Source organism: Meleagris gallopavo, chromosome 3 (assembly GCF_905368555.1).
Source record: "Meleagris gallopavo chromosome 3, MGAL_WU_HG_1.1, whole genome shotgun sequence".
NCBI classification, from domain to species: Eukaryota; Metazoa; Chordata; class Aves; order Galliformes; family Phasianidae; genus Meleagris; species Meleagris gallopavo.
In genome coordinates, this window is record NC_139406.1 from 69868524 (window position 1) to 69891017 (window position 22494).

Here is a 22494-nt window from a genome sequence, read left to right on the forward strand (position 1 = left end):
TAGTAATATGTTCTCCAAGTAGCTTATCAGATACTGCTACCTTGCCAGGATAGAGGAGTTGGGTGATCTTAATGGGATTGCAGAAGTTCCCTGCAATTACTTCACCTGACACACAGTATTGCCAGTGTTGTCATTTTAATTTGTATATATACTTGTCAGATAACAAGCTCAGATATCAAATAACTTATCTCATTTATTTTATTACTGTTATTATTACTTTTTATTATTACTATTACTATTATTATCACTATTATTATTTAAGTCTGAGTATGTTGTTTGGCCTTATAAACTCCTCACTTTTCTTAGGCATTTTAGCACTACTCTCTCTCACTCTAAGATTAGTTTGGGAGCCAAAGGTAATAAGTGATTTTATACATCTACTTGCTCTACTGAAGACTTTTTTTCTATTTTTTTTCTCTTTGAGATAGGGCTTTTTTGGCATGCAAAATTGAAAATATTTTAATGGAAAGAGGAATTAAATATTTCCTGTAATGGACATGCTTACTATAGAGACAGCTGAAGAATTAAATTTCAGCTTGTTAAAGATATGTTTTGACAGGCATTTTCTGGCTGTAAATATAGATTTGATTTAATAACAACACTCAGTGAGGACCTGTCAAAACTGTTGATAGAAAATAGGCAGGGAGGCCAGTGCTCCATAGCCCTCAGAATGGATTTTTGGTCACTAGCCTCAGTGGGAAGGGAGAGGTGGAAATCACTGACCAGCTGCAAATATTTCTTTCTTCCTAGATTCCTGCATTAGCCAACAGTCAGTTTCTTGATTGCAGTATTTTTTAAAAAAACACAATCTTACACTAGTCCTTCTAAGGAAAAATACTAAAAACATTCCATGAACGTTTCATATTTCCCAACTGTTTTTCCAAATCATTGTGGAAAATTAGAAAACTGTGCCTATTTCACATGTTTGGTCAATCCAGTAATCTATGCATTGGTTCTACCTCTGAAATCTGTAAGATGGTATTCCTTCACACTGTTTGCACTGCTTCATGTGATTAAGTTGGGCTATGCTGCAGCTTCTAAGATTGTGGGAATTAGCTGTACAGAGTGGGACTTTACCCCTCTTTTATCTAAGCATAGCTCCAGACACACACAAGCCACTGTTGTGGAATGATTTTTACACAGCTATGGTTTTGCAGCAATTTAGGGTTTATTAATACTTTTGTGATAAATCACAATATTAGGTTGTATGATTCTCTGTAGCGCTTAATCAGCACTTAATCATCAGCCAATTTAACACGGTGATTCAGTGGAATTTGTTGCAATCAAATACAGCAATTTAGCTACAGGTTTGAAAATGGCAAGGTTCACATGACTTACTGCATGGCACTGGAGGGGAAGTTTCTATCTTTGCCCCCTCCTCAGTGAGCTACTCATCCTTCCCTTTCATCGTCTCTTGGCACATGATCAAGATCAGCCACAAAAAGGGATCCTCTTTGACTGAATCTCTAGAAGCCTACTCTGATGGGTTCCCAGCCCAGGGGCAGATCAGGGATCACAGCTAGCTGCAGTCATCAAGAGATCAAGAGACATTTTGCTTAGGAGCCTTACTTATGGGACAGCAAAATAATTGACTTAAACCAGAAAATTTTCCATTGTGGCCACAGTCCAGGTGGAGCAAACCTGGGACTTTCTCCCAGCTGTACAGTTCCAATACTCCCCGGACCGTATAGCCCTGATAGCTCTCCATGATTCATAGAGCAGGAGTTCCAGGCGTGGTAAGGGAGTGTTTGAGCATCCCGACCCACTGCAGTTGTACCCAGGCCACTAAAGGGACCATCTGTGTAAGGCTCATGTTCCGTTCCCATGTTCAGCCAGGGGCAATCATTCTAACATCTTCAGTAAATGCTCAGGATTTGACAGGAAAGTGGAGAAAAATAGTTAAATATCTGAGAAGATTTACACAAGAAAAGAACGATGCTGAAAATGCATACAGCTTAGCTAAGCAGTGACTCAGAGGGATCTGATTGCCATCCACAAATATTTCAGAGAGGTTAAACACATGGGTGGGGAGGAACTACTCAGGATAACAAGGGAAAGGAAGCAACATGATTACAGACAATTTGGGTTGAACTGCAGGCATATCTTCTCAATAGCATGACTGGTTAGACTGTGGAGCAATTTGCAAGTGAGACGGTGGTGGTTTCAGCATTTTGTCCATTTACTTCCAGATGGGGAAAACATGTGGTGATGAATAATCCTATTGTAGAAATAGATGGACTTCACAGATTTTCCACAAGCTGTTTCTTTTGTGCTTTCAAGCTTCTGGGATCTTCAGATGAAAAAGAGAAGCAGATGAAAAAGTTAGAGGCAGGTATGGTTTTACTGCTGTTTGCTACTTTAATTTTACCTCTAAAAAACCAACAATTATTTTCATTTTTCATTCTATTTTGTTGCTGTTTTTCAAATCATCCTATTACTTCACTCTCTCCAATCGTAAATTTGCTTAGTTTATAAGCACTGAATTAAATTGGAACAAAAATAAGCAAAAATGATCTACCTTTCATCTTGCTTAAAACTAAATAGCAACCACTATGCCAAACAAGTACTATTTAGATAGTCTTACAAAATGCTATAATTACATCCACACTAAGAAATATATCTGCATATTTTCATCTTTTTCCTTGGATAATGACTACATTAATGACTTACAGCGCTGGAGGAAGGCAGCAAATTGCTGCACAAACTGATTTCACAGGCTACACACAAAACACATCTCATTCAAAAATGTTATACAATCAACTAAGGGCTGAAGAGAGCACAGCACTGTGTTCTCTTCCAGTGTGTTTATATGGCTTGGAGAAGGATGCCTCCAGATGAAACAGCAGCATCACACAGGCAAGGGCTGACATGTCAGTAATGACGTTGATATCAAGAGTGGTATATGTACAGCATTACTACATCATCTTTGCAAGAGAGATTTTTGAGTGCAGCATGTGTTTTATTAGGTAGAGGAGAAAATAAAAATTTTACCACCTAAAAATGAAAAGGAAAGTACTGACCCAGCATTATGATGTTTGAAAGTGAAAGTGAAATATTAAATTGCTGGAAGAGTATTTTCTGGTGTTGTGGCAATGCATAGCACAGTAATGGATGTCAGACTTAGACTCCAGCTTGATTCCTGAGACAAAACATGTCCTCACACATTTACATTATCTGAAAGTCAGCCTCTATGATGCTTGCAGAAAGAAAAGTCACAATTGCACCAGCTTCTTTCCCCAGCACAAAGGGTTTCGGCTCTATGAACTAGCATGCTTCATTTGCTCTTCTTTAACTACCCACACCTTATCAACCATCCTCACCAACAGGAAGATGCAACAAGTGGCCATGAAGTCAGTTCTAGATCTTATAAAACTGAAGATTATATACGTACACCAGCATCTCACTCCAAAATCTGGTGTCCTTAACCATCAAAGGTTTACAAAACACCTCCAATTAAACCTGGGAGAAGTCTGGAAGACTTCTGTCTGGAAGACAAAATGTGATTACAGTCTAGCAGTTATGTAAATGAGAGAAAAGCAGTGCAGAAACTGCTATGTTGTATAATTCATGCTAATTGTAATTCACACTGCTGGATAAGTGCTTAATATTAAACAATTGAAGAAATATAGGTGAGACCAGCAGAACAAATTTTCTGGAATAAAATGTTCTCCCAGTAAGAGCACATAGATGTGTTCTGTCCCAGCCTGTTTGTCTCAGCACTCCTGGAGTACAGGGCAGCACAAAAGAGGTCATAGAACAGAATGAGGACATGCGAGTAGGAAAAAAAAAGCATTGAGTACCTCTACAGTATGCAAAAACACAGTCACTGAGGGACAAGGATAGAAAGAGAAGTTCAGAAATAAGATGGAGGTAATATGCAAAAATGTCAAAAGAGGCTCTGACCGTGGAAAAAACAACTTCTGTGCAAATTGTTGGCGTGGGGAAAGGGAGAAGCTAGAAACCAAGGTGAAGAGATGTTACAGAATCACAGAATCACAGAATGGCCAGGGTTGGAAGGGACCTCAAGGATCATGAATCTCCAAATTCCCTGCCACATACAGGGGACCTCCCCATTTAATACTAGACCAGGCTGCCCAGGGCCCCATCCAATCTGGCCTTGAACACCTCCAAGGGACACCTCTCTGGGCAGCCTGTTCCTGCACCTCACCACTCTCTCTGTAAAGAACTTCCTCCTGACATCCAACCTAAATCTTCCCTCCCTCAACTTAAAAGCATTTCCCCTTGTCCTGCTATTATCTACCCTTTCAAAGAGTTGACTCCCCTCCTGTCTGTAGGCTCCCTTCAGGTACTGAAAGGCTGCAATGAGGTCACCCTACAGCCTTCTGTTCTCTAGGCTGAACAAGACCAGCTCCCTCAGCCTGTCTTCGTAGGGAAGATGCTCCAGACCCCTGATCATCTTTGTGGCTCTCCTCTGGACCCTCTCCAACAGCTCTCTGTCTTTCTTGTACTGGGTGCTCCAGACCTGGACGCAGTACCCCAGAAAGGGCCTTACAAGCTATTAAAGTGAAAAGATGAAGAGCTGAACAAAGTTTCTTAGTAAAGTACAGCTTGCAATTATATGGGCACAGATTTAAGGTTTCCTTCATCGTAAAGAGGCCCTCGTGTTTTAGAAGATAGGCAACTCTGTGTTTTGCTAGAGGCACTGCTCTCTCCCAGTCAAAGCCTTAAACACAGACTACATGGAACCATCACCCCTGCACAAAGCTGGCTTCTGATACAGAGCAGTTCTTTTTGGGAAAGCAATGCACAGTCTAATGTTAGTGGCAGAACTGAGGGAAAACAGTTTCCATGTGGTCTTGGTTTCTCAGAGGCCTATGTCTCAAGCACCATTTACATGGAAGGTACTTGATATTACTGACATTCAAAGCAAGAACTGGTCCTGTGATGTTGTAGAAAACAGAAAAGAGAAACTGAACATTATGAACATTATATGCCAAGGGAAAACAGAGGAAAAGAGGAAAGATCTATCCTTCTATCTACTCTTTCTGATGGAGTGACATCTTATTATAGCAGGAGCAACATGCACTGTGGTTTGCTTTGTGTCTCTCACCAACAAAAGCTGAAGATGATTGTGATCCTTCGAGATTTCAGATTTTGCAATCAGCCAAATGCAAAAAGGACTGGAAGCTCTCAGCCTTGAGAAAAGAGAAGCCTTCCACCTGTCTCACGCCTTTGTTACACATACCTTTTCATTTCAGGCCTTCTTTAATCCAACAGCATAGCCTATGAAGTACATCTCTGTTCTACCTTCTCTTTTAAGAAAAGTCTCTTGATTTTATTGTATTCTTTATCTCTGACCATTCTGATCATACAGAACTAAGGGATTCCTGGTTGGTATCAGTTTCAAATGCCTGGGGCAACTGTTAATTGATTTCCACATAATTTTCCATATGAGCTCCTACACTAGTTCAAATAAAGTCAGAATGTGGCCAATAGGGTTTCTCCTTCAAAGTGCAGAATCAAAACTAATTTTATTACTTATCCAAATAAAGGAGAAATCAAGGAAAAAAGAAAAAATAATTACCAACATTTATAACATTTTCTGAAATTATAATTTCAGGTAAAGTTCTCTTCTACTGTAACTGCAGTTCACTCTTCTTTTTTCCTATGTTAATTATATTATTCGCAGAGCACAATATTCACTGCATTAGAAGATCAGAAATGTAGTTCATTCCATATAACAAATCCATCTGTATTCAGATGTCCTTTCTGTGTTCATCACAGATGTCTATGTCCCACTGAAACACTTTGGGCAGGCCATTCTTCTTCCTTTTCACTGTGTATTGTGGCTACAGCTCAGGAGGAGCATCAGCAGTGCCTGTCCCCATAAACTGATGAAAAATGTAATTTTTTTCCTTATCTGGAGTATAACAGGCCTTAGCAGTTGAACAGATTTTTTGAATTTAATTAACTGAAAGCCCTGTAGTAAAGCAGAATAACTTTCAGTTGATCCAACTGAAGAACGGTCTTGTTCATGAGCATTTGAGATAAAGTCCTGGTGCTCATGCAAATTACTATCCAAATAATAAAAATGTTTTATGCATGTGTGTGATGGAATAAATGAAAACTGGGAGCAGTAAACTTCAAAACTAAACCTCAAAGCAGCTTTACCATAGAGCTGTTACAGACTGTTCTGGATAAACAAAATTGGAGATCTTGCTTAAAAAGCAAGATGCAGCATTCCCCTGTAGCCACTCTGAACTCAATGAGTGGATTCTTTGGATTTGCATTTCTTCTTTTACTAGTGCTAGAGCCAAAGCCATTTGTTTTCAAACACAATCTTCAGAAAATACATCTTTGTTAAAAACACTGTCAAAATGACAGTGTGGGATAGGCTAATTTGTCTCTATGCATGAATTTTGGCATAATGGTTCTGTACAGTGGTGCTATTGCAAGAGCAAAGGGAGATGGGAAGGGAGGAAATAAGAGCTTCCCTCAGAACCTTCCTTTTTTTCTGTCAGGCTGAATGGGAACAAAAGAATCCTGAAAATACAGAGATATCTGACATTTTCTGGCTTCTGAAGGGGCAGCATCAGCAGTGCCAGACTATGAAAGTGATTCCCAGTTAAAATGTTAGAAACATGAGGTTTGCAATGATCTGAGATATTTCAATATCATTAAGCATTTTAATTTTCCACACAAAGAAGTTTTTGAGATTGTTCAAAACATATATCTATAAATACCGAAAAATCTCCAACCTTCCTTAATTATTTCAGCTTCTGCAGGTATAAATTGCAGTCCTCCAGCATTATCTATGTTAATAAATGCACACATTTACCCACAGCAATATCTAGGTTTCACTGAAAATCCTATTCCCTTTTATCGGCCCGAGGAAAGATGAAGAGTTGCTCTTGGCTTTGTGCTGTGACAGAAGGACATTCCATATCACTTTATTCTGTCAAATAGAGGAAAACAATAAAACATAATACAAAGGTTTGTTACAGCTTCTTGTATTGCTTTAAGCACTGATTTCTGGAAGAAATTGTACATTATCTGAATGCTAACAAACAGCACAGGCTTCATATTGTAGCACATATTCAATATGTAGCACAGGCTACATATTAAATTCAGCCTTTCAAAATTCCCAAATCCATTTCAGGTTGTTGTTTTTTTGTTTGTTTGTTTTCCCACTGTAAGAAACATACATTTCTTTCAGAAATCATATAAGTGGCATAGAGCTGCTGCCTTTTGATTGACATCTAGCTCAAAACTTTTGGGATTTGTAGGAGAGTTTCAGTAGGAGCAAATGAAAAGTATTCCCTTTCTGCTGCCCACAGCCTCCTCCTTACAGATGTGGAACTCAGTTTCCTGGGAAGAAGCAAAAGTCCTCTGTGATGTAATAAGACAATGCTCTCTGAATGGAAGGACCTGAAACAAACGAAAGAAAGGGAGGGAGAGGGAGAAATGGAGGAAGAGAGGAAAGAAAAGAGGGAGGGAGGGTGGAAAGAAAAGGAAGGAAGGAGGGAGGGAGGGAGGGAGGGAGGGAGGGAGGGAGGAAGGAAGGAAGGAAGGAAGGAAGGAAGGAAGGAAGGAAGGAAGGAAGGGAGGAAGGAAGGAAGGAAGGAAGAAGGAAGGAAGGGAAAAAAAAGGGAAGAAAAAAAATCCCAAACAAGCAAACAAAAACCCACCACTGCCCAAACATTCAGTTATTTGCACTGAGTTTTTCTTAAAGAAACTCCAGGTACTGAGTTAATTTTTCATTCCAATCAAATTTTAGGAAGTTAGCCGTGATGATGTAGCTGACCTAAATGCTAACGAAATACCATTTGCACTTCTAAATGGAAAGTGAAATAAATAAATTTCCTCTGCAAAACATACTTTAAAGACTACATTTCAAACTGTTGCTATGGTTACAACGCTCTCATGGAAATCTGCTTAAAGATGTTATCCTCCTGCCATCGTGTGTCAATTTGAGGTACTGCTCCAACGAGCTGTCCTTAATATTGAAATGTTGGTCCAGTTTTAAAACTCTGCCATTTCTATCTGTCATTAAGAAATAGATGTTGCAATATAAAAACCATTTTCTAAGCAAGTTCAGTTATTAATACAGTCTCATGCTGAATGAGAATAATCAATAAATGTATATAGAAATGAGATGCACTGACTGTTTTTGTTAGTTTTGAGGCAGTGCTCTATAGTACCAGATAGCTTGGGATACCATCAAATAAGGTGATGATGTTTGGTGCATTACCATTTTACTTGAAAATAAATGAGTAATTACTGTATTCCTGTACGTTCCTCCCCTGTCTCTGTCTCATTCAATTCCAGGCTGTGTAGAAAATCACCCCTCCCTATTACTACACTAAACCAGGTATAACAGTTAGTTATGCCGTATAAGATTACCCAGCCTCAGCAAGCTAAGGGCACAAGGTGGGAAAAGGGGAGAAAGCTGCTTTTGGACCATGTAGGCTACAGAAACCAAAATCTCCTTCAGTGTTTGAGTGCATAAACCAGCCAACTGCCAGCTCTCACCGGAGCCTGTGCAGCCACCAGCAGCCCTCACTGCCCTTTCCTTGAATCCCCATAAATCAGCACATCTTTTTCCCTCTTTGTACTTCTAAGCAGCCAGAGGACCAATCTGTCTACAGCAACCACCACTCAGCTTGAATTCCAGCCACTATGTTGGAACACAGAGCAACGGACAAATCATTCAGAAACATCCCTGTTCCAGGTGAGATGGGCTGTCGCTGTGAGCCATCCATGTTATCCAATGAGATAACTCACAAAAGGGAATCAGCCTTCAGAGCAGAGTGGTTTACCACTGGGGCAACAGAGTTTTCAATCTGCTGCCATCCCCTTACTGCAGTGCTTGTGTTCTCCTGGTGGCACCCAACCCCTTTGCAACCTCTCCCAACAAAGTTTTCTCACAAAACTGCTTGGGACTCCATTTATAACAGATTATATCACAGTTTCCAAAGCTGTTCCCTTTCCTCATTTAATCTTCTACTCTATTTCCTGTTGTGATCAGAAATGAGATTAAAGACTGTCACGAATGATGGAGCTGTCAGAGACGATCAGCCCAGCCTTCTCCCTCTCTGTGACAAAGTGATGGATTTTGGTGTCTCTGCTCCGACACTAAAGATACAATTTCTGCAAACCATTGTTCACATACATACTGCTATTGATTGCAGCAGAAGTGAATTCCACAGGTTTTCAGGGTGCCCTCCTTTGGCTGTGTGTGTGCTGTTGCCATTGCTCAGCTGTTCAAGCAGCTGATGAGGAATGAAAGCAAGTCAACTTACAGGGCAAACATCAAGGCACTGCTGCACGACCTGCATAACCCTGGAACTGTATCAAACATACATAATTAACCTGGCAGTGCTTCTTGTTCCAGGTTATTACGTTTGCAAGCTGCTTCTATCTCCTCCTGCCCCGCTGCCATCTTCCAGCAGAGGCCTCCCTCAGTGATGAATGTTTCTGCTGCCTTCCAGCACAGAAGGGCTTTTTCCTACCATTAGAAATAAGCAAAAAAGGGAAGGTTTCATGTATTTGTGATGTGTTGTACAATAGACTAATTGGATATAATGCTACAGGCAAAATAGGACTTTAGGACAGACAAAAGGGAGAAATGCAGCCCTGCACTCATATTCTGGGCAGCCCCACAGGCTCATGCTGCTCATGGGACCGGCACAGACCAGGTGAGCAACCGCCTCCTGCCTCCTGCAGTCAATTTTGGTAAAGAATTGGTGCTAAACCAAAAGTGCCTCAGTGGGCTGTTACACAACCAGCCAATACCGTAACACAGACATAAGCTGAATCTATAAATCTGAGCGATGACTCCATTGGCCAATAATGGGGTGGGTGGTAAAGAGAGAACTTTGTCAGCTTTGAAAAATAGTGCTGGTAGAGATCTCAAGAGGTCATTTGGACTACAAAATGGCCAAAGCAGGATCACTGCCTGGATACAGGCTTTAGATGACATCCACATCATCAGTTGTTTGTCAAGCTTGTTCTAAATAGAGTTTACTAGCCATGGGGACTACGCATCACCCCTTAAACAGCGCCTCACAGTTCTTACTTTATTATTTACAAGAACTATTTCATACTGTCTAAAAAAATCTCTGTAAGTTAGTGGGTTGTTTATTCTTTCACTGCATTCTGCTTTGGTGTATCACCATTTAATTCTTAAAGTGTGAAGTGTTTCTCCTTATTTGAAGGCATTTTAACAGCCCATTTCTATTCTTACCAATTTCCGACCAAATTCACTGAATTTAGCATAACGATTGAGAGTGGAGACCCTTACATAGTGCAGTGCCTCTGCTGGAGAAATCATTACATGTCTTTTCCTTCTTTGACCTGTAGAAATCCCCTAAACATCTCCTAAGCACTCTCCCAGCTCACAGACAACTTCTCCAACCCTAAATGTTCAAGCTCTACCAGAGAGCTCAGCAGCATCACGAGTAATTTTGTTCTATCTTTACCAATATATCTTTACTGTGGCAACTCTGAAATACTGCCAAACTTCAGCTGGATGAAAAACATCCAGGTATTTGGATTTTCTCATGAATATTAACACAGAGAAAAAGTCACCTGAAGATTCAGAATTTGAGCTGAAATGTTAAACTACTTTTTCATATGCAGTCAGTGCCTCTCTGGAATACACATTAACATTCCTTGGTTATGGAAGATGGCAAAATAGTTTTATTTTGATTAATACTTTACTCCAGAGATATGCCATTCTGTGAGATAACGTACATAAACTTCACTTAAATCAACTTCACAGTTTCTCCCCGCAGCTAAAATTCAACCAAAGAAAACCAAACAGCCATAGTTCTGTGGCAAAATAGTGACATTTTCCAATACAATGACCAAGGAAAAAAAAACACTTCGATTTCTGTAATTTTTATTTTTAATACTGCTTAATTCACTATTTCTCTGCAGTTGACTGAGCAATAGTACCCTCACCTTTTGACCCATTCTCTAGCTGCTATTTGAATTTCTGCTGATTCTCTGCTATTTTCCTCTCTGCCATAGTAGGAAGCTTGACGTCCTTTGTTGCTGGTATCAAATTAGAATATCCTTTTGTTGTCACCCTTGCCAGAATGTTGCATGCTGACTGCTGCTCTCTGTTGTTTCAGTCCTCTCAGTAATTTGCATTGCTTTAATTTGCTAAACTAGAAAGCATTAATTTGGCTTTTCAATGGCTCTCTTTTGTTATTTGTTGTTATCTGTTAATTAACTCTGTTTATGGCTTTACAGCAGGCTCTTCCTCAGATTGGTTAACAGGAAACTTTTGTTCCTTTAAAGGAGCAGAGGAACTGCCTTCATTTAATTGAGGTAAGTGCTGGAGAAGACCTGTCAGACCACCAAATGAATCACTTGTTAAGTACGGGACTATTGCCTTTATTTCTGCTCCAGCTGTCAGAAACCTGAACACCAGGAAGCAATTGTTTTTGATTGCAGATTTGGCATTTATCTGTTGCCGTGACCTGGGCATTTTGAGCAATGTACTGAGCATAGTGGCTTTGCAGCCGGAAACCAAACACCCATCTACCAACCTACCTACCAACCTGTGTACCTACCTATGTACCTACTGAACAACTGATCAACCAACAGACCAACCAATGGACCAGTGGACCAACCTACCAACCTACCTAAACGGAGCCAGTGAGCAATATGCTTCTTGGATGAGCTTCACCAACAGTCAAATATCTCCACAAATGCACTTTTTGGGGTAAAAAAGTAGTATTGTGAAAGCAGAGCAGTAAAGGTAATCTTACAGCACTTCATACTTTCTGCATTAATTGTTTTCTATTACCTGTTTTAAGTAGTTTGGGGTGAGCTTTTGAGAAGCAAAGTTGTGTCAGATGTCCACAAACTGCAGAGAGAAGTCTTCTTAGTGGCAAGGTGATTGCTCCCTGCAACTATAGAGCATGTATACAGGAAGTTGTATCTGCATTGAAGAAGAAATGAGAATGTATATTTGAATGAACATTCGGATATTCAAATATATATTCATTTTCACTGAAAGTAAAGCAATTTTAGAGGAAAACAGAGATTCCTTTGCTGCCTACAAATGGCAGATGAGCAATAGAAAACTACAGAATAGCTATTTTGGTTTAATATTAGTCAGGCACTCTACAAAGTAAACCTAACCTACCATTACACATACAGTCCAGGTTCAGTAACAAGCCTCAGTGGCAATGCTCAGAAAGTCTCAGGAGTCGGGCAAGCAGGAAACTCAGAGACCATTAACCAAAAACATCTCATTTAATCATTACCCTATGTATTTTTCATGTTATGATCCTTCCTTTTATTTCATCCACCTGTTTTACCCTCCCTCAAACCCAGACCACACAGCTTATGGCCAGCCCCATTCCATCTCTATCTGGCACATCAAGGCTCTGTCTGAAGCCAGCTGCCATACCATTAGGAAACCATTGATATAAATACAGCATATGTACAAAGCACACCCATATCAGAGACAGACAGCAGTCAAAAACAAGATTTTAAACATCTACATACCTGCAAGAATTTAGAGAAGCCAGCACCTCCAATTTACTCATATATTTTCTTTCCCTGGAAGATGAGGTAGTGTACTCACAAATAACTCAAGAGCAAAAACACTGCCACAGATAAAGTGCAAAAGCCCTCATGAGCATTAAGAAAATACAAAGAGAAATACTGATTTTGTGAAAACAGTTTCCCAGTCAGTCTTCAAGTTCACTCTTCAGCCGCTACAAGAGTAGGTTCTCCTTTTGATGGGATTATTTCTATTATAGTGACTGACTTAAAGAACAATTTATCAGAACTATAATATGCAGAGATGTACTCAGTTATATAACTCAGTGTTATTGTACACTATCCTTTGTAGTGTTAATGGGTTTTTGGCATTCTATTTTCATTGTCAAGTCACTCAATTGAGTGACAGCCCCAGCACTCATTTACAGAGTGACTAAGTTACGTAGCAGTATCTATCGGGATGCACAGTCATATCTAGTGACAGCTGCATGGAGAGTTTCTGTAAGTTGAATGCAATTAGTGAATAGAAATATAGACAACATTTGTGTAGTAATGTTACAGTATCCATGTGGCTTGTAATGAGCCATTTTTTTTACTGATCATAGTCATTAGGGCAGAAGCTCCAGTGGGTGCCATGGCATTGCTGCTGTCAGCTGGTGATTCCCATCCTCAGGCTGCTCCTGGAGGGCACTTCACACAAGCACATCTGCCCTGTTTCCACGCAGGAAATCCTTCCAAACAGATCTGTTTCAACACTAATGCCTCCATGATAAGCTGTGCAAAGCTTTGCTGAGTATCTTAAGTCTGTTTGGGCCTTTCTGAGTGGTGATGGCCAGGATGCACTGCACAGGTGATGAGAAGGGTGTGCTGTGCCTGAGATCTGCACCCCACAGACACAGGACCCACAGGGCATTCCTGAAAGACAAGCGATAGCACTGCCCTCTGTGTGCTTACAGAAGAGAAATTCCTCCCTCCCCCCCTCTACAACCTGGAACCAAGGTTTTGAGAGCACCTTCATGCTTTTTTTGTTTTACGTGTCTTAAAAGCCTGAAGAAGTGGTGATGAAAATCTTATCCAAGGTGTTTACTGACCATAAAAAACAGCCAAGGACAGAACACAGTGGAACAAATAAACCTTGTGGTTGTGAAATATGACTCATGAGGGTGGTTAAAGAGAGAGAGAGCAAAACACATTAATCTTAACATGCAGAGTTTGATTCTGTTCTCTCAATTTCTCTCACAAATGTCCAGGTCCCACGTTATCAACTGCACCTGTATAACAACAGCAGCTGAACTGCAGAGGCTGGGCAGAGAATTTAACGTTATTCCTCAGAAAGTCTGCCACTTCATTTCCAATGGCAAATGTAAGGTAAGATTTTCTCCCCCAAGAAGTAATTTAATTTGTTATGAAGAGAAGCTCGTAGAGCTACCTGTAAAAGCATATCCTTGCTCCATTTCTCTGATGGATGCTGTCCACGCAGTCAACAAAAACATCATGGGAATTCCATAGCAACTCGACAGGAAATGCAAAATGAATTGCATTTTGGATTAGGAAGAAACATCTCAGAAGAAGCATGTGGGACTCTGGAGAAAAAAATAAATCAGGTAACAGTTCCTAGAAAACAGCAAAACTTGCAAGTAAAATAATAGTATTCTGGAAGATGAAAGAAGGACCAGACTTCTTGTGGGAATGAGAGGAACATTTTTTTAAATCAAAAATAATCGAAGCATTAAAGAAATGAGGAATCATTAATAGAGAACTCGAAAGTACACATGGAAAAAAAAAAAAATTAGAGGTCACCTAGTCTATTTTGCTGACACTTCAGTACTTCAAACTGGCTCCTGGTTTTCAGCAGAGGAACTGCCTTTGACATGAATTTGTAAGACTTTCTCTATTACAGATATTCATGAAACACGTGAATAGAATCAAAGAGATGTCCTAAAATGAACACTTAATTCCAGGTGAGATTTTGCTTATTATAGAATACGTGCATAGGCAAGTCAGATTGAATGCAGCACTTAAAAAGCAAGTTGTACTCCAATTTTCCAGTGGTACCCAGTACCAGGACAAGAGGCTGTGGTACAAACTGGAGCACAGGGGATCTCTCTGAGCACCAGGCAGCACTGTTGTGCTGTGCGGTGCCAAAGCACTGGCACAGATTGCCAGAAGCTGTGTGATCTCCTCCTTGGAGACCTTCAGAAGGTGCCTGGCCATGGGCCTGGGGCCCCTGCTCTGGGTGTCCCTGCTGGAGCAGATGGCCCAGAGGATTTCCATGACATTATTGTACTAATTACTGCCAGTTTGTGTGGTCCAACACAGACCGCTAGCACTGCACAGTGACCTCCAGGGTCTCATTTTTGTTGATTCCAAGGGTGAAGAAACATGTTTATCAAAATTCACTTTCCATTTTTTGTTTATTTCTTTGAGCTAACAACAGATAACTCTACCTGTAAAATGGAAGAACACAATTCGTAGAACTGTCAGCTAGGTATTGCTCCAGCACATTTCTCTAACATCAGTGTTAAGTGCCATGCATTGTAAATGTTCTTCCTCAATTCACTGAACTGTGAAAACGGTTTGAAAGCAAACCTTGAAATTTTGCTTACGTAACCTTCCTCCTTATAATTGAATTTGCCATCTCTTTCTGAGAACAACAATTGTACATTGAAGTTCTGAAACAAAGGCAAGTACAGAAGAAAAAAACAAAAACAATGACAAAATAATTCTTATTGACAGCTTCCTGTACATCTTAATTCTCTCAATTCATTTTAGATTTATTTTTCCACTTTTTAGGTATTAATATTTGGAAAATAATTTTAACTCCACAGAGCGTATATCTAACGCACATAATCCTCAAATATGCAGCTATTCTGTGAGAAGAGATATCAGTGGGTGGTATCAAGTGTGACTTTGCCCATATGTATGTTCATGCATCAGAAAAGAGAATGTAGCTACACAGACACCTGCATAAACATAAGTCAGTGGAGATGTGTAATTTTAAAAAGTGCTCACAATCTTAAGAGAAAAATATTCTTCTGTTTTGCTTGTTATTTTCTACTCTTTAATGAAATAGTGCATTCCAGAAATCAGTATTTGGCTGTGATCTTGCAAACACTTGCATTGTGTTGTAATAATCCTTGTGGGTCCGGTCCAGCCTTGGATATTCTATGCCTCTATGAGACCGTGTTTAATTCTGTGTGGGTGATTTGTCCCATTAGTTTGTTAATTTAGTTCCATGTATGAAATCTCACAGTAGGAAATTTGTCTTGCCAATTGTTCATCTCAGTATTCTTTCAGGCCTTGATACTCAGATGGGATAAAACCAAACACAAAGTCAGCACAGTCCCACTGGAGTTGGAGAAAGAAAAGTCTGCTTTCCTGTGTAAAAACTGGAGTATAACTCATTCCTATTTTAGACACCCCCAAAGGCTTATTCCAGATTATGAAATAAGAAGCTACCGAGTCCCACGTCTCCCTGTATGTCTTAAATTGACCCATATTCCACAAACCCTGAGGAAAATGAGTAACGCTTGCGCCTGAAGAGTTCTCTTTCAGACTGGAGCTACTTTAACAGGTTGTACAGCCTTTAGTTTAAATAGATTGTACCGGAACGATCAGATAACAATACATCTGTACCAACATCCTGATACCAGGAGTGCCAGGAGGCAATGAGCTGGAACAATGTTTTTCATTCTACAACATCCAGAAACTATTTAAAAAGAAGCATGACCTTTAATTATGAGAAAACAAATTAGGCTTAAATGTACTACACTGAAGTCCAAATATTTTCAGCCTGAAAATCAAAAAACCAAAAATCAATGGACCCATCTACTCTGAAAATATGCAGGAAAAAAAATCCATTATAGGTTCAGAGTTTGAGAGAAACAACAGATCTCTGAATCACTACTTGAAAGAAGTTCATGTTTTGACCTAGATCTGACTATGAAAGTTGAACCAGTGTCTATGTACGATTTTTTTTTTCTCTTAACTTGTCTGACTTACCTTGATACAAATGCATCTTGCTTTGTCATTGAGCTGCCTAATCCCTCCCAGTCTGTGTAAATCTATTGTGATTTCCTCTCGAGCCTTCATGATTTAGACTCCCAGAGGATTATTATAAAAGATAATAAAAGAAGCTGTCACATTCCTTATTTGTTCCCTGGATGACAACATTGGGGCACTGAGAAGACCGCAACGCCAGATTTCACTGTTCCATAAAAAGAGATAAAAAATAAATAAATCAAACAAGTTTCATGTTTTCTTTTTCCCCTGTGTTGTCAAGAATTTATGGAGTCCATTACAAGCACACAAACTTTTACATACAGAGAATATAAAGAAATATCATGTTGCAATAATGATCAGAGCTCCTTCATCCTCATCCATCCACATACTTACAGGTACTTTGGCTCCCGACTCAAAAAAAATTGAGGCAGATGTAGGAAACTTGATAGCTTTGATGGTCTGAGCCTTGGGTTCTTACTGCTTTTTATACAAAACAAGCTATTTTCATAAATAGATTTTTTTTAAACAATTTTTTAAAAACAAATACCAAGATGGAAACAGTCTTCAGGTGCAACCCTTCAAAAAACTATTCCTTCTCCCAACCATTTGGCATATCCATACTGAAAAGTACTCATAGATATTTGGACTTGAAAGCCACCGCCAGTTATCAAAAACAAGACAGAAACAGCACTTTGTTTCAGCACTCTGTGCCAAGCTTCTCCATTTTTGACTTTTGTCTTAAGAACACTTCAATGGCTTCAGTGAAATTCATGCTGGCTGGCACATGCAGACAGTGAAGCCGTAGTTGCTGGAGTTTCACAACATTGGAACCGAAGAGACTTAGTGAATGAAAAGAATTACAAAGTCATATCTTGAAGCAAAAGAGCAGGGATAAAAGTTGTCTTCCTAAAGACTGAACTTCAACAAAAGTTAAATCATTTACATGAAGAAAAGGTGAAATGCCTAAAGAGGGAACTGAAGTTCTACAATGAGTTAACTTATTCATGGTTAAGGATTTTGAGGGAGTAAGTGCAATGAATTTGAACTTAAGATCTGATACAGTGGTATTATACACAAAGTTATCTCATGCTTTTAAAAGTAATAAGTAGTGTTGTATACAAAAGCAAGATACTGTAAAGGCTTGGTATTGACTTAACCTACAACAGTTCAAATCAGAAGTGATGAAAGCGACCTTGAAAGAAAAATCAGAGCAGTTTATTTTGTTGACTTCACTGGGAAGGGCTCTCACAGTGCTATCCATAACTTTAGGAAAGGAGTCCAGAGTTAAGATAATAAATAAATAAATAAATTCCAGGCCAAACCAAGGCCTATCATCTTATCAATGAAGATAAATTCTGAGATTAGATTCAATACCACCTTGCTAATGGTCAGAAAAACTGCTGTGGTTAGAATGCAGCCAATAAATCCAACAGTAACTAAGGCTGTATCTGTAGAGGTAAATCAAACAGTTCTAAGAAAAATTCCCAGGCAGCAGAAATAAATTTTCAGTGGTTTCTGAGCCCCTAAGGTTATTTTGACTTGGATCAACAAGGACATTCACAAACAACATAGGGGTACAAATCAGGAGGCAGCTTACATAGTGATTATTCTCTGCAGGCAATTTGGACGCAGGCATCCTTTTCTGGGGGCCGAAAAAGTCCAACAATTGGACATGGGCTATTCTGGGTCAGCTGGTTTCTGTGCGGGAGGATATTCCCAGATATGTTGAGGCGACGAATACTGACATAGTCAGATGTTCCAGGCACTTGAAGCTAGAACTATTACAAGAATGCAAGCTGCAGAGCTTTAAGAGCAGTTGGCAAACACAAGCAGCATACGAACTGATAAATTGTCCATGCAGATGGAGGAGCTCTGAGAGATTCCAGAAAGAGTTTTCTGCTGCAAGAACGACTTCCTTGTGTAACCACACATTTAGCTGCAACTTCTTATTTTGTCACTCCAGCAACTTAAGAACCAGCAGACGAAGACTGCATTGTTGCAAATATAAAGACAAAATGACTAAAAAAGGAATTTAGTTCTTACCATGTTAAGGAAAAGCGTTACAATCCTCTAAGCAAGTGCTTACAAAAGTATAATTTTTGTTAAATAATTATGTTACTATTCTTGCTGCTCTCATTACATCTGAGAGTTTTTGTCCCATGCCTGTTTAACTCTTGGGCAATTTCTGAGTGACTGGAGTCTGAGCACATGAAAGAATTTGTTGCCAAGCTAGCAATGTAGCTGTAGCAGCAAAGTTTCAGGACAGTTTGCTCTGTTAGGGATATTTAGAGTTCAGAGCTTGCAATTTAGAGTTGAGACTAGTTAAACGCAAACAACACAGTGCATTTACTTAGAACATTAAAGAGTTCCTGCTTATGATGATGGCAAAGCCTAATATTTTGGCTCACTGAAGACCTTCATAAGTGCCTCATGAACAGTAAAGACAGGGTTCAGAAATGTAGGTAGAAATTGAGTTGAATCAACATAGATCAAAGAGGGAAAAGGAGCAGTTTTACTTCTAGTTTCGTGTTTGCCCTGGGCAGTCACTAGCTAAGCTCAGAAACTTTAAATCATTGCTTTGATAGTGATTATTGAGCTTATTCTCTTGAAGCTCCAGACAGCAAGGGATGGGACTTGTTGGATCAGATGTGTGTCATGTCTAGCATGCATGAACCAGGTTGCCACAAGCTCCTTCAGCAGTGCTGTAGAGAGCCAGAAGCTTTTTGCTTACAGCAGGGAGAGCTCTGGGATTTCTTCATTCAATCCCGAGGAAGATATTTTCATCTGGTCAGACAAATCGCATCTTAATTTCCATCTGGGAACCCAAACAACTAGAGGCATAAAGGAAGGTGAGCTCAGCCACAGTAGCTGGAGGATCACTGCAGCTAGTGCCTGGAGAAGGCCAATGTATATACATGAGCTCAACTGAGTCACCAGTCAGGTAACAAATGCATGCTTTATGCTAACGAGAAGGAAAGTAAAGATTTGGCAGATCGTGCCTCTGCGCAGATCTGGTTTAATTGGGACTGATCTGAAGGTTCAAACTTGCAGTCACATGAGGCATTTGACTGGTAGATCTATGCTCATGAGGGCTTCAGGATACTCTACCGATCAGTGTGGCAACCTCATGCAGTTTCAAACATTTGGAAAATAAGAAATATTCACATTTCATCAGAAGAAGCTGGAGCAGCTGTTTGTTCCCTTTGTATACCTGTGGCTATTTCAGACAATATCACAATCTGAAAGGCAATGCTGCTATCATTAAAAGTGTATTCTGCTTTACACATGGCTGACATTACTCATTATGTGCTTCTTGTGTCACAGCCAAAATTCCGGATGCTTTAGTTTGCAGAAAGTCAACAAAACATGGAAGCATGAAACTTCAAGTCATCTGAAACACCCAGTGCTTATTAAATCTGCCTGTGGGTTGTCACTTAGGAAGACTGCATTATGCTGTGAGGGAAAACAAGCTCAGGAAGGCAGATGCTTTAACAGCTACTAATTGGAATCTAATTACTCTTTCAATTACCTTTCCTCACCACCCAGTCCCCAAGCCAGCTACTGACAGTCATCAGCTGTCTGCTGGCACCTCATCCAGCACAAGCTGCACTGGGTGTAAAGCCAGACAAGATACTGCTACCCAGCATCAGCAGCATGCCTCAAAGTGCAGCAGGAAGGCAGTGCTGAATATTTCATAGCACACTTAGAAATGGCATCTCATTTTTTTTGGATACAGCTATGTATGCCTGCAGGATTCCAGTGCATAGCTGTAGACCTCCCCCATCCTTCTACTTGTATTCAAGCAATACTTCCACCATCATCCCCTTCTTAATTTCAAACCCTGAGAAGGATTCTTGCACAATGGAGGAATGAAAACTGAACACAGCCCTTACACTCCAGGGAGGTTTTTCTGTATATTCTAAGGAATGGAAATCTCCATCATCACCACGGAGAGCCCTATACAACCCGGTTATGTGTTCCACTATTGCAGACAAGTCTGGAGGTGTCAGGCAGCTGCAGGACCCCTCTGCAGTCTGTCTGTATCAGCCTGCACCACAAGCAAGCTGTGCTGCCACAGCCCCAGCACACACAAAAACTGAAACCATTTCTATTTACAGATAAGAAACAGAGCATGGAGACACTTCCCCCAGACCACAGGGGACTCATCCTCAGATTTCCTGCTCCCCATACAGTGCTGTTGCCACAGGTCAGCCTTTCCTTCCTGCTTTTCTGTTTTTAAACATATCTTAGGTTTGTGGTGACCTGAATTTTGCAAGCTCACCATGCAGTGAGACTGTTTGAGGTGCAGAGAGTATGTCAGCAGGAGAACTTGTATCTGAATGTGGCTTTAATGTGAGAGTCATCACGGGGACAGCACCACTGAGCTGAGATTGCGGCAACAGTGCTGCAGCCCACACTGCTTTCCCTCAACGGCTGCCAGAGGAGACTGCTTTCCTCACTCAGCACAGCACACTGCATCAGTGCATCAGTGGTTTGGCCGAACCCTGCACCAGATCTGCATTCTACAAGCAGAAGCAAAGCAGGATCAGCAGGGCTCCAGGCTGAGCAGCCTTTGAAAGGTTCCCAGTTATAGACAGTGTTGGCTGGTGAACCCATCCCACGTGCAGTTTGGAGGTCTTTGTCCTCTTTAAGAGAAGGGTTGAATTGCATGGACATAGGCTGTTTCATGACACCATGTCTCAGTGCCACACAGCCCTGATCCATATCACTCCTCTTTATATAACACTGGCCTTTCAGTATCTAAAGGGAATTTATAAGAAAAAGGGGGACAGACTCCTCAGCAGGTTCTGCTGTGATAAGACAAACAGAGATGGTATCAAACTTAAAGGGGGGACAATGAGGCACTGGAACAGGCTGCCCACAGAGGTGGTGAAGCCCCATCCCTGGAGACATTCAAGGTCAGCCTAGATGGGGCTCTGAGCAACCTGATGTAACTGTAGGTGTCCCTGTTCATTGCAGGGGAGTTGGACCAGATGGCCTTTAAGGGTCTCTTCCAACTCAAACCATTCTGTGATTCTGTGTGATTCTGAGGTAAAAATAAATCATTAGCAAAAGAGATCAAAGAGAGGAAAAATCTTTTGCTGTGATTCTCTCTGCTTCTTTCATCTGCCACAGCCCACAAGGATTTTATAATCAATAACCATTGGATTTCCTGTGCAAATCCCTGCCTGAGAAGAGGTGGGCAGGAGATTACAGGCTGTGGGACTGAGCTCCCCTCCTGACCGCACCGATCGATCTGGGGCTGTGTGCCATTAATGAGCTGCACTGTTAATCAACACCAGGAAGCTCCTAATAGGACCCAGAGGTGTTTTTATTTATTTGATGGGTTGGTTGTGTTAGTTTTTACTGTTTTTGTTGTTGTTGCTGAACTCCAGAGACATCATTAGCACTATGAGCAAAAATGGGTCAAACTAACAGAAGATGAAGCAGTTTTCTACCCCAAAGCATCCGTCTGAAAGGAAAAAACATGGTCAGCCTTGCATCCGTTCTCTTATTGAGGACAAATGTAGGGTATGCTGCAGATGCCCAGCTCTTTGTCTTTCTGCTGCTGTGAGTGAAAAGCTAGGCTGAAAGCACTGCACAGGCAGAAAGAACTGCAAAAGAGCAGCAGTTCCACAAGGGAGAGGGAAGCAGGCCCTGCTGCCATGGGAGTCTCAGTGATTCCTAATGCCCTGAAATCCCAGCCCATTTCCAGAAATATATGGATAAATAAATAAAAATCTGTAGCAAGTACTGGCCTTGTCAGCACAAGGAGTCCATTCTGAGAGTAGGAACTGGGGGAAGGGAGAAAGTTGGTCGGAATGAGAGCTGCATGAAAGGCTGTCAGTCTGCCCAAAAGAACCTGTGTTCCTACCCAGAAATGTCCCTATATTTTTAGCAAAGCATTTTTTCCTTCACTCTGACCTCAACTACTATACTGTTCCTTGAGAAGTGGATACAAGCATCTGCCTTCTGTAGCTCATGGTGAACGAACATACCTTTTGCTTA

The 22494-nt window shown here is 40.6% G+C and overlaps 1 long non-coding RNA gene across 2 annotated transcripts; it reads right to left on the minus strand.

Moving 5' to 3' along the window:
* Window positions 1-1146: 1146 nt before the first annotated feature.
* On the minus strand, window positions 1147-18205 carry LOC104910401 (uncharacterized). 2 transcript variants are annotated; one of them, XR_014882611.1, is made up of 5 exons: window positions 18083-18205; window positions 13913-14066; window positions 12487-12540; window positions 11780-11914; window positions 1147-2290 (listed from the first exon to the last, which is right to left on the minus strand). It is a non-coding gene; the product is annotated as an uncharacterized LOC104910401 (long non-coding RNA). The 2 variants fall into 2 exon arrangements; XR_014882612.1 differs by lacking the exon at window positions 12487-12540.
* Window positions 18206-22494: the final 4289 nt, after the last annotated feature.